General features: G+C 49.4%; 1 protein-coding gene across 8 annotated transcripts in view; it reads left to right on the top strand.

The window, feature by feature from the left end:
- Window positions 1–931: 931 nt before the first annotated feature.
- POU6F1 (POU class 6 homeobox 1) overlaps window positions 932–11,480 on the top strand; it is a 28,767-nt gene continuing 18,218 nt past the window's right edge. The window contains exons 1-2 of one of the 8 annotated variants that reach the window (XM_054527233.2): window positions 932–1,407; window positions 10,130–10,227. The gene's annotated coding sequence lies outside the window, so the exon portion shown is untranslated. Of the gene's footprint in view, window positions 1,408–5,429; window positions 10,228–11,480 lie in introns of those variants that run through there. The other 7 variants (XM_063711785.1, XM_054527235.2, XM_054527232.2 and 4 more) reach the window with 7 other exon arrangements.

The following is an 11,480-nucleotide window of genomic DNA, read 5'->3' as shown; positions in this document are numbered from 1 at the left end:
GAGGCCGGGCCATTCAATGCCCTTCCACCAGGAGGCCTTACGGAGCAGTCCCGGGGAGGACTGAGGCCTCCAATTGCATTCTCACACTGCCTCTAACCCATCTACCTCTAGCTATCATCAGACCACCAAATATCGGGGGAGGGTGGGAGGGGGAACAGCCTAGGGTGACAGCAGGTGGCCTCAGTATTGGGATCCACATTCACTGGATTTACAGAGCCTCCTTCCTTCCCAATTCTTCTCTCTTCATTCCCACGCTTCCACTTTGGTCTTCCAACTTTTTCCTCTTTCATTTGTCCACCACTTCTCCAATCTGCTTTCCCTCAGCCGCCCACATCCATCCCTTTTCTGATCCCCTCTCTACCTTAAGAAGCTGCTAGAGGTTTTTCACCATTCCACTGAACTTTCTGTTCACATTTCCTTGTCTACTTGGACAAGAAGGCCGGAAATCTGCTTTTAGACAACACAGCCCACAGCCGCCACCGGCTGAGGGACCTGGGACCCTTCGCTGCTTTGGCGCTGGGGCACAGCTGTTCCAAGAGGTTCTCCACGTTGGCTGAGCGATGTCTGAGTTCCCCCGCCTTTCTAGGGAGGGAGGGATAGACATAAACTTGACTTTCAACATTGAGGACAGTTGACTACCTAGAGGAAAGGCGGTGGCCGGGAGTCACCGCCCCAGCCCTCGGCTAAAGGCCATGTGGCATGGAGGGTCCCCAGTCCGGACTCCAGCGCCTACTCTGGCACCTTCCGAAATGAAACCACCTCCGGGGCACCTCGGAGGGGCTGGGTAACCAGACCCACTGACCGTCCACCCCTGTCCCGGGAGAGAGCCTCCGGGGCCTCCCGCCTGGCCAGGGCCCGAGGGTCCCCTCCCCACCCCCACCCCTCGCTCCCGGCTCCCCTGCTCCCCTCCCTTCCCTGACCGCCCGCCCAGCCCGCCGCCCCCGGCGGCTGGCGCGGGCGGTGCAGCATGCGGCAAAGCTCTTTGCATAAATTATGCTCATGACGCAGCAGCTAAAAAAATCCAAGTAGCAGAAGGAGGGAAAAAAGGGGGGGAGGGAAAAGGGGGGGGTCGTGGAAGGGGGGAACGAAGAAAAATATATACCTGACCGCCCCCCCCACCCGGCTTCCCCTTCCCGCTTCCCGGCCGTCCCCCCTCCGCCCGGCGCAGCCAGCGGAGCCCCCTTCGGCTCTGCCCAGCCCAGGCTGGGGGCCCGGGGGCGGCGGCGGGTCCCGACCAGCTCCCGGGCCGAGCCGAGCCCAGCCAAGCCGCACTGGCTTCTTTGTCTGCGGGCGGCGGCCGCCGTGGCCCCGGCCCCGGCCCCGGCCCCCTGGCCCGGGCTGTGAGATGAATCTCTAATCGGTGGCCGCCAGGCACCCGCGGCGAAGGCGGCTCGGGCTCGGGCTCCGGTAAGTAGCGGGGTCCGGGGCGGGGAGGGGTTTGCACGGAGGGGGAGGGGGCCGGGCAGGGGAGGTTTCGGGTTTGGTTAATATGCAATGCCCGTAATTAGCATAATTTATATATTTATGATAAAGAGAAAAAAAAGCCGCGGGGCCGGGGCGGCGGGATGCGGGGCCGGGGCGGCGGGGAGCTGCGGGAGCGGGACAGCGCGCGGTTGCCCGTCTGGGGCTAGACACCCGGGGGCCGCGCCCTCGCCCGCCCGCGGGCCGCTCTGGACCTGGAGCGGAGGGAGCGGCCGCCAGGTGGACCCGGTGGGGAACCCCGACCTGGCCCCTCCCCGTTTCTGCCCCTGGAGCCCTTGTGGGGCACGGACCACAGGGGACGCTCTGTACGCAGACCCAGTGGCGATCAGGAGCGGATCCTTGCCCCTCTGGAGAAAACGGACGCCTGGGTACCCGGCGGTTAGGGCCAGCTGGGGCGGCCAGGGCGACCTGTCACAGTTCTCCCGAATGAACAAACTCCGGGACGACCGGTGGGACCCGGGGGTAGGGACCCAGGCGTTGCTGGAAGGGTGGGTCAGTGATGGGAGGGCCACCTTCTAGCAGAGCATGAGCACTTCATAAATATTTAATAACGATATTATTATTAATAAATAGTCATAATAATGGGCCCGATGCAGGCTCCCTGGGCAGGCTCACCTGGCAAGGCCAAGGGAGCTCCCAGCATACCCTCTAACCTCCACTTTGGCGGCAGAATACCCCACTCAGCCCGATTGGAAGCCTAAAACCTTCACAGAATAGCCTCTGCTGCTGGGCAGGGGGAAATCAGAAGAGTTCAGGAAGCATTCCTGGGCCAAAGAAAAGAGGCTCTTTGCAGAGATTTTTAACCTCATCTGCCCTTCCCCAATTCCTTGTTCCAAAAGTAGAGGGCTGGTCTTCAATTGTTCATATACATGTATCCCATGCCCCTTATTTGGCAATCTAAGGCAGCCACCATTGACTGGCAGAGGCCTTCTGAGGAATAATTCCATATATTCCATTTTCATTCAAGTCCTGGTCCTCAAAGTGATGCTTCTGTGACCTGGTACTCCGCTTATCTGCTGTAGAACTTCATTTCTTCATTAGTTCAACAAAAATACCCACTCAGTGCCATGCTCTGAACAATTCAGACAAAACTTCTAGCATGGAGTTTTTATTCTGGGGGTGGACAAGTAGATGCTAAACATTAAAACTAACAAGGTAATACCATAGAGTGATTGTGTGTCAGTGTATGTGTATGTAGCCATTTCTTCTGTTTTGTTCCTGGAAATACTACCTGGCAGTTAAGAAAAGTGACTTAGAAAAAATTTGTTCCTGTAAGGTTTCTCTGCATTTTGAAGGAACTTGGGATAAGCTCATATTCTTGTCCCTAAGATTTACTCAACATAAAATTATCAGAGTAATCTTTTACATTTTTTTTTTTTTAGACACAGTCTAGCTGATTTTTTTGTATCTTAGTAGAGATGGGGTTTCACCGTGTTGCCCAGGCTGGTCTCGAACTCCTTAGCTCAGGCGATCCAACCGTCTCGGCCTCCCAAAGTGCTGGGATTACAGGCGTGAGCCACCGTGCCTGGCCATCTTTTACATTTTTAAAATGCTTTATAATTTAAAACATTTTTATATGCATGCTTTACTTCAGTTCAGAATAATAGCAATGATAATAACAAACACATATACAGTGTTTGCTTCATGCTAGGCCCTGTTTTAAGTGCCTTCCGTAAATGTTATCAATTTAATCCTCACAATAACCCATGAGGTGGTTACTATAATTTGGTTCCATTTTGGATAAGGAAATGGAGGCTAATAGGGGTTACCTCTAGTAGAAGCAGTACTCAAGCTGGGTCTTCTGCCTTTAAACCTGCCTTTGACCCCTTGTGTCAAAATGAGGGTTCATGAGGCAGAAGAGAGAGTGGGATACAGGAGAAACTGGCCACGGGAGGAAGGCTTGGAATGAGAAATTAGACGGGCGCTTTAGGAAGGGGCCAGTGTGGTCTGGGTTCTCCAGAACCCAATACTACACCTTTGAAATCTTTTTTTTTTTTTTTTTTTTTTTTGAGACAGGATTTCACTCTGTCGCTCAGTCTGGAGTGCAGTGGCGCGATCTTGGTCTCACTGCAACCTCCACCTCCCGAGTTCAAGCAATTCTCCCACCTCGGCCTCCCAACTAGCTGGAACTATAGGCGCACATCACCATGCCTGGCTAATTTTTGTATTTTCAGTAGAGACGGGGTTTCACCATGTTGGCCAAGCTGGTCTTGAACTTCTGACCTCAAGTAATCCACCCGCCTCGGTCTCCCAAAGTGCTAGGATTACAGATGTGAACCACCACACCCAGCCTGTACCACGTCTTTGAAATCATTTTTAAGTAGCCCCAGTGCTGGAAATGGAGGCAAAACATTTGAAATAGGGTGTGTGTTTTGAGGGAAAAGGTAGGAAATAATAAGAGGCTAAGTGATGTGGCTATGACATGACCTCGTATCTTCTATTGTTTTCAGCCCATATTCATGAACCTAGTTATATACCAGATATTATCTTAGGCACCAGGGATATGATGATAAGCAGACATGATCCCTGCCTTCCTGGAGCTTACAGTCTACTAGGAACATACCTACTTTTCATTTTTCACATTTCTTTCTTTTTTTTTTTTCCTTTTTTGAGACAGGTTCTCACTCTGCTGTCATCCAGGATGGAGTGCAGTGGCACAATCTCGGCTCACTGCAACCTCAACTTCTTGGGCTCAAGCGATTCTCTGGCCTCAGCCTCCCAAGTAGCTGGGACTACAGGCCTGCGCCACCACGCCCAGCTAATTTTTTGTTTGTTTGTTTGTTTGGGTTTGTTATGTTTCGGTAGAGATGGGGTTGCACCATGTTGGCCAGGCTGCCCTCCAACTCCTGACCTCAAGTGATCCACCCGCCTCAGCCTCCCAAAGTGCTGGGATTACAGGTGTGAGCCACTACGCTTGACTCTACTCTCCTATTTATTTGGTCACCTCATCATTCTTTTTCCTTTCTCTGGCCTGTGTGTGCCTAGCTGGCCTACCAACAGCTTGACAAGACTGTTATCTCTGCTCATGGTTCAGGGTGTGGGGGCAGGCATCGGTGTGGAGCAGAATTGAGATCCTCTGTTTTCCAGTGTGTCCTGAGCCTTGGGGGCCAGAGCAGTCCCCATCAGCCTTCCCCCCATTTCCTGAGAGGAGGCGCTGTGTGGTATCAGGAGGATGGGGTCCGGGGCAGGTCGACAGAGCCTTGAAGTTTGAATCTGCCACTGACTCTCCTGTGCCCTTGGTCCAGTCACCTAACCTCTCTCTACCTCTATGTACATATAGATAAAAATGAAGATGATTGTGGTAAGAGTCATGCTAAGCATTTCATTTACATGATCTTATCATAACAATCCCATAGGCCTTGCTATTTAATCACCATTTTATTTATTGATTGATTGATTTATTATTTTTTTGAGATAGAGTCTCACTGTTTCTCCCAGAGAGGAGTGCAATGGCATGATCTCGGCTCACTGCAACCTCCGCCTCCCGGTTCAAGCGATTCTCCTGCCTTAGCTACCCAAGTAACTGAGATTACAGGCACCCGCCACCACACCCGGCTAAGTTTTGTATTTTTAGTAGAGATGGGGTTTCCCCATGTTGGCCAGGCTGGTCTTGAACTCCTGACCTCAGGTGATCCTCCTGCCTTGGCCTCCCAAAGTGCTGGGATTACAGGTGTGAGCCACTGCGCCCGGCCTAGTCACCATTTTAAAGATAAGGAAATTAGGCCGGATGCGGTGGCTCACGCCTGTAATCCCAGAACTTTAGGAGGCTGAGGCGGGCAGATCACAAAGTCAGGAGTTCGAGACCAGCCTGGCCAATATGGGGAAACCCCGTCTCTACTAAAAATACAAAAATTAGCTGAGCATGGTGGTGGGCGCCTGTAGTCCCAGCTACTTGGGAGGCTGAGGCAGGAGAATCGTTTGAACCTGGGAGGCAGAGGTTGCAGTGAGCCGAGATCATGCCACTGCACTCCAGCCTGGGCAACAAGAGCAAGTCCTCATCTCAAAAAAATAAAATAAAAAAAGAACCATAGAAAAGGGCCAGGTATGGTGGCTCATGCCAGTAATACCAGCACTTTGGGAGGCTGAGGTGGGAAGATAATTTGAGCCCAGGAGTTGGAAACCAGCTTAGGCAACATGGAAAGACTCTGTCTCTGGAAAAAAAAAAAATAATGAAACCAGAAATGGATCTGAGTTTAAAAGTCTGAATCCCATACAAGTTCCATTTTCCTACATAGGACAAGATTCTTTTACATAAAATTTCATGTCTGAAATACAGGCCTCCCTGGGAACAAGCACCACATAAAACTGCATTGGAGGCCGGGCGCGGTGGCTCACGCCTGTAATCCCAGCACTTTGGGAGGCCAAGGCGGGTGAATCACCTGAGGTCAGGAGTTCCTGACTAACCTGGGCAACATGGTGAAACCCCGTCTCTACTAAAAATACAAAAATCAGCCTGGTGTGGTGATGCACACCTGTAGTCCCAGCTACTCAGGAGGCCAAGGCAGAAGAATTGCTTGAACCAGGGAGGCAGAGGTTGCAGTAAGCCGAGATCCCGCTGCCGCACTCCCACCTGGGTGACAGAGCGAGACTCCATCTCAAAAACAAACAAGCAAACAAACTGCATTAGGTCATTAGGTGTTAGGTGTCCCTCTTGCAGATTCTTTACTGCTTTCTATTCACCCACCATGAAACTTAAGCATACTGTATTGTAGTTACCTTCTTATTTCCTTGACTCCCACATTGGACTATAGCTTTCTTTTTTTTTTTTTTTGAGACGGAGTTTCACTCTTGTTGCCCAGGCTGGAGTGCAATGGCGCGATCTTGACTCACCTCTGCCTCCCGGTTGTTCAAGCGATTCTCCTGCCTCAGCCTCGCGAGTAGCTGGGATTACAGGCATGTGCCACCACCCCAGGCTAATTTTGTATTTTTAGTAGAGACGGGGTTTCTCCATGTTGATCAGGCTGGTCTCGAACTCCCGACCTCAGGTGATTTACTCGCCTCAGCCTCCCAAAGTGCTGGGATTACAGGCATGAGCCACCACGCCCGGCCTGGACTATAGATTTCTTGACAAAGGTGGGAAATGTGTTTTTCCCCATTGAATTCCCAGTGCCTAGCACGTAGTAGCCACTGAAACGTGTTGAAAAAATGAAGGGTTGGCTGGGCGCAGTGGCTCATGCCTGTAATCCCAGCACTTTGGGAGGCCGAGACAGGCGAATCACGAGGTCTGGAGTTCGAGACCAGCCTGGCCAATATGGGGAAACCCCGTCTCTACTAAAAATACAAAAATTAGCTGGGCATGATGGCGCTCACCTGTAGTCCCAGCTACTCAGGAGGCTGAGGCAGAAGAATCGCCTGAACCTGGGAGGCGGAGGTTGCAGTGAGCCGAGATTGTGCCACTGGACTCCAGCCTGGGGGACAGAGCCAGACTCCGTTTCAAAAAAACAAACAAAACAAACAAAAAAACAAAAAAACAAAGGGCAAGGCATTTCAGGATTTCTTCTAATAGGATCTCAGACTATGCTAGGGAGTTCTGATTTGTTTGGGATATCCCAGTTCTCCTCCTGGGTATCTTGGAATGTTGCACTAAACCCACAGCAGTTCCAGAGGAGAATGACAGGCAGAACCAGATCCTCTAGCTCATTCTCCCCCCCGAAAATCCTGCATGGCCCTGGACCTCTTTGGATTCTCAGGTGGTAGGCAAATGCCTTAGCACTTGCTATTCCTTCTACCCCTGAGGCTGCTTGGGTTTTTGTTTTTATATTTATTTATTTATTAGGGACAAGGGCTTGCTCTGTCAAGGAGTGCAGGCTGGAGTGTAGTGGCATGATCAGGACTCACTGCAGCCTTAAACTCTGGGGCTCAAGCAATCCTCCGACCTCAGCTTCCCAAGTAGCTGGAACCATAGGCATGTACCACCACACCTTGCTAGTTTATTTATTTTATTTTTTGTAGAGACAGAGTCTCCCTGCATTGCCCAGGAAGGTATCAAACTCTTGAGCTCAAGCGATCCTCCCCCTTCAGCCTCCCAAAGCATTGAGATTATAGGCGTGAGCCACTGTGCCCAGCCCTGCCTGCGTTTTTAGATGTTAGCAAGGAAAGCAAGGGATAAGTGAGCCATTTGCTAGCCAACCAGAGTGCCTTGCCAGCCCTGATCCAGGTGTTTTTCAAACTCAACTCACTGGAGAAAGAAGGCAAAGGAGAGGGCCCTTGATGGGCTCTGGCTCTCTCCCCAGCTTTAATCAGAGCAGCTCTGCTGTGATCTGTGTATGTATTGGGATTCTACTGCTGGGATGGGGACAGGAGCTCCTTCTCTTGAAACAGACAGCTGATTGTCTCTCCTCCCTGGCCTTCAGGCTGTGGGCACTGCACAGCATCATGGGCTTAAAGGAGGCCATCCAGATGTGCTATTTATGCAGTCATTGGGGAAATGGTCAAAAAGCAAACTGAAGATGGCTGTCTAGTCACTGGAACCAAGTCACAGCCTGAGGCTTGAAAAAAATTTGGAAAGTTCCTGACAAGGAGATGGCAGCAAGTCCAGAGGAAAGTCTGCACAGATACCAAGCAAGGGGAACACACAGGGCACAGCTCAGAGTCAAAATGCTGAGTGTCTACTTGTCAGAGAGACATTGATATCACATACATGTGTAATTGGAGCCATCTAAAGGTAAGACAGAGACAGACAAGGGAGTCTGAGATCTGGGACAAAGGAGGTCTTGGACTCTGTTCTGCCTGGATTTCTGGTGGGCTGAATGAAATCTGGTTGGTGGGTTGGAGTGGGCTTAGGTGTGGCTAGAGGCTATATCTCAGGACTGACTTTGCCCTTGACTTAAAGGACCAGACACTGAGACCCAGGTCCTCATAGCTCATCAAATTTTAAGGGTGAAAGGGATATCAGAATCACCCAAGCCTTATCACTACTTAAATCCTCCTAATAACACAGTCACAAAGTGGACACTTGCCCCTGCTCAACCACTCCCTGTGAGTGGCCATAGTTGGCAGCAAGGAGCCAGAGGCCACAACAAGACTATGAGCAGACAACGCTCCTCTCAAGCAGATGCCTTGTTGTCCTACAAAGATTGGCTACTGCTGCCTTACGCCTAATGACCTTTGGAATTGGAAAATTCTTCTCCCCATGAAATGTATGTATCAAGCTATAATGCACCCAGATTCACCTTGCGCAGCTTTCATTTCAATTTTGTCTCTTCCTCTTATTTTCTTTGTAAATGGATTCTATATGTAACAACTTTCATAGCTTATCCCAATTCCTACCCAGAAGTGATGGTAAATTGCCAAGTTCTCTGAAAAACTCATGAAAGACTACCATGTACAAAATCTGGGGAGACAGGAGTTTAAGACTAGCTCTGGCAACATAGTGAGACCTCATATCTACCAAAAAAAAAAAAAAAAAAAAAATTAGCTGGCCATGGGTAGTCCCAGCTACTCTGGTGGTTAAGGTGGAAGGATCACTTGAGCCTGGGAGTTTGAGGCTGCAGTGAGCCATGGTCAGGCCACTGCATTCCAGCCTGGGCAACAGAGCAAGACGCTGTCTCAAAACAAAAAATCTGAGGGGACACATCACCTAAGAAGGAGGCTAGAGCCCCAGTGAGGTAGGTAGATGCTCACCAGTTCTTTCAGCAAATTCCTCTGCCCCTCCTGCGCTCCCTCGTCCTACCTGAAAGGGGAAGGCTCATTTCCTCTTTTTTCAAATTGTTAGGTAACTGGAATTGCTTGCCCTATTCTTGAATCCCACTCTAGAGGGGTTAAGGAAGGAAGAGGAGGGAAAGAACCTCATGGTTCTCCTTACCTGGTTGATCAGGGAACATTCTGCCAAGCAATGAAGATGCTAAAACCCCAGGGGTGATCCAGCAATTCCATTCCTAGGTATATACCCAAAGAATTGGAAACAGGTGTTCAAAAAAAATTATACCCAATAGTCATAATACACTATTCGCAATAGCCAAAAGGTAGAACAACCCAAATGTCCACCAACTAATGAATGGATAAACAAAATATAGTATATCCATACAATAGAATACTATTCAGCCATGAAAAGCAATGAAGTTCTGACACATGCTACAATGTGGATGAACCTTGGAAACATAATAAGTAAAAGAAGCTGAACCTTGGAAACATGCCAAGTAAAAGAAGCTAAACACAGAAAGCCACATATTCTATCATTCCATTTACATGAAATATCCAGAGTAGGGAACCCCATAGAGAAAGCACATCAGTAGTTGCCAGGGCTTGGGCGGTGGCAGTGGAAGGTGAATGACTATTAGTGGATATGGAGTTTCCTTTTGGGTTGATGAAAATGTTCTGGAACTACACAGTGGTGATGGTGGCACAAGTGTGAACCCACCAGATTCCACCATACGGTGCACTTTAAAGTGGCTAAAACGGTTAATTGTATGGGATGTGAATTTATCTTAGTCTGTTTGGGCTGCTATAACAAAATACCATAAACTGGGTAACTTATGAACAACAGAAATTTATTTCTCATAGTACTGAAGGTGGGAAGTCCAAGATCAAAGTGGTGTTGTCTGGTGAGGACCCACTTCCTCATTGACAGAGCCTTCTTGCTGTGTCCTCACATAGTCGAAAGGGTGAAAGTATCTCTCTCACACTAGGGTCTCTCTCTGTTGCCCAGGCTGGAGTGCGGTGGCGAGATCACAGCTCACCACAGCCTCAACCTCCTGGGCTCAAGTGATCCTCCTGCCTCAATCTCCTGAGTAGCTAGGACTACAGGTATGCACCACTACGCTCAGCTACTTTTTGTACTTTTTGTAGAGACGGGGTTTCACCATGTTGTCCAGGCTAGTCTTGAACTCCTGGGCTCAAGCAGTCCACCTGCCTTGGCCTCCCTAAGTCCTGGGATTTCAGGCATGAGCCTTGGATCTTTTTTATTCGGGTACTAATCCCATTCCTAATTACCTGCCAGAGGCCCTATCTCTTAATACTATCACCTTGGGGATTAGCATTTCAACACATGAATTTGGGGGGAAGGACACATTCAGACCATAGCAGAAAGGAAAGGTGAATCCAGAACACCCTTCTGGGCTTTGTTTCACCATCTGTAACGTGCGGATAATAATGCCTCCCATTCCCCACGCCCCCACTGTTGGCATGAGTAATACAGCAAGCAATTGTGTTATATAAAATGTCTAGCATACAGTATGCACTCAAAATAAATGTCAATTGCTTTCTTTCCTTTAAAAGTGTCTAAAGCTATTTGCCTCATTCTCTCTCTCTCTCTCATCTCTCTCTCTCATCTCTCTCTCTCTTTTTTGAGACAGAGACTTGTTCTGTAACCCAGGCTGGAGTGCACCAATCACTGCTCACTGCAACCTCCGCCTCCCAGGCTCAAGCGATCTTCCCACCTCAGCCTCCTGAGTAGCTGGGACTATAGGCATGCGCCACCATGCCCAGCTAATTTTTATTTTTATTTTTTGTACTGACAGGGCCTCACTGTGTTGCCCAGGCTGGTCTCGAACTCCTGGACTCAGGTGATCCTCCTGCCTCGGCCTCCCAAAGTTCTGGGATTACAGGCATGAGCCTCTGTGCCCAACCTATTTTCTTTATCTCTTACGACTGTAGTTTGTGGCTCTAGCCAGACAACCTGTCCTCACATGAGGGCTTCGCCCACTCCTCACTGCACAGGGCAGGCTGTTCCACCATCTGGGATGTCCCACCTCCTCTGTTACAGGCCACTGTGGTCTTTGGGCCACTGTCACAGAGTCACCTGAGGGCTGATTCTGTGATGTTCACCCACTGAATCAGACTCTCTGAGAGTAGTTGGGTGAAAAGGTCTAAGGGTCTGCATTTACATTTTTATTTTTAAATTATTACTCTATTTATTTATTTATTGAAACTGAGTCTCACTCTACTCTGTGCTTTAATTGATATAAATACTAACGTTTTTACTAAGTGCTCCAGGTGATGATCATGCATATTAAAGTTGGAGAGCACTTTAATTTATGTTTTTCCATCTATTCCAGGAA

The sequence above is a fragment of the Pongo abelii genome, chromosome 10, assembly GCF_028885655.2.
Source record: "Pongo abelii isolate AG06213 chromosome 10, NHGRI_mPonAbe1-v2.0_pri, whole genome shotgun sequence".
Classification (NCBI taxonomy): Eukaryota; Metazoa; Chordata; class Mammalia; order Primates; family Hominidae; genus Pongo; species Pongo abelii.
Note: the sequence above shows the minus strand (reverse complement) of the source record. Positions and strands in the feature narration are given on the sequence as shown.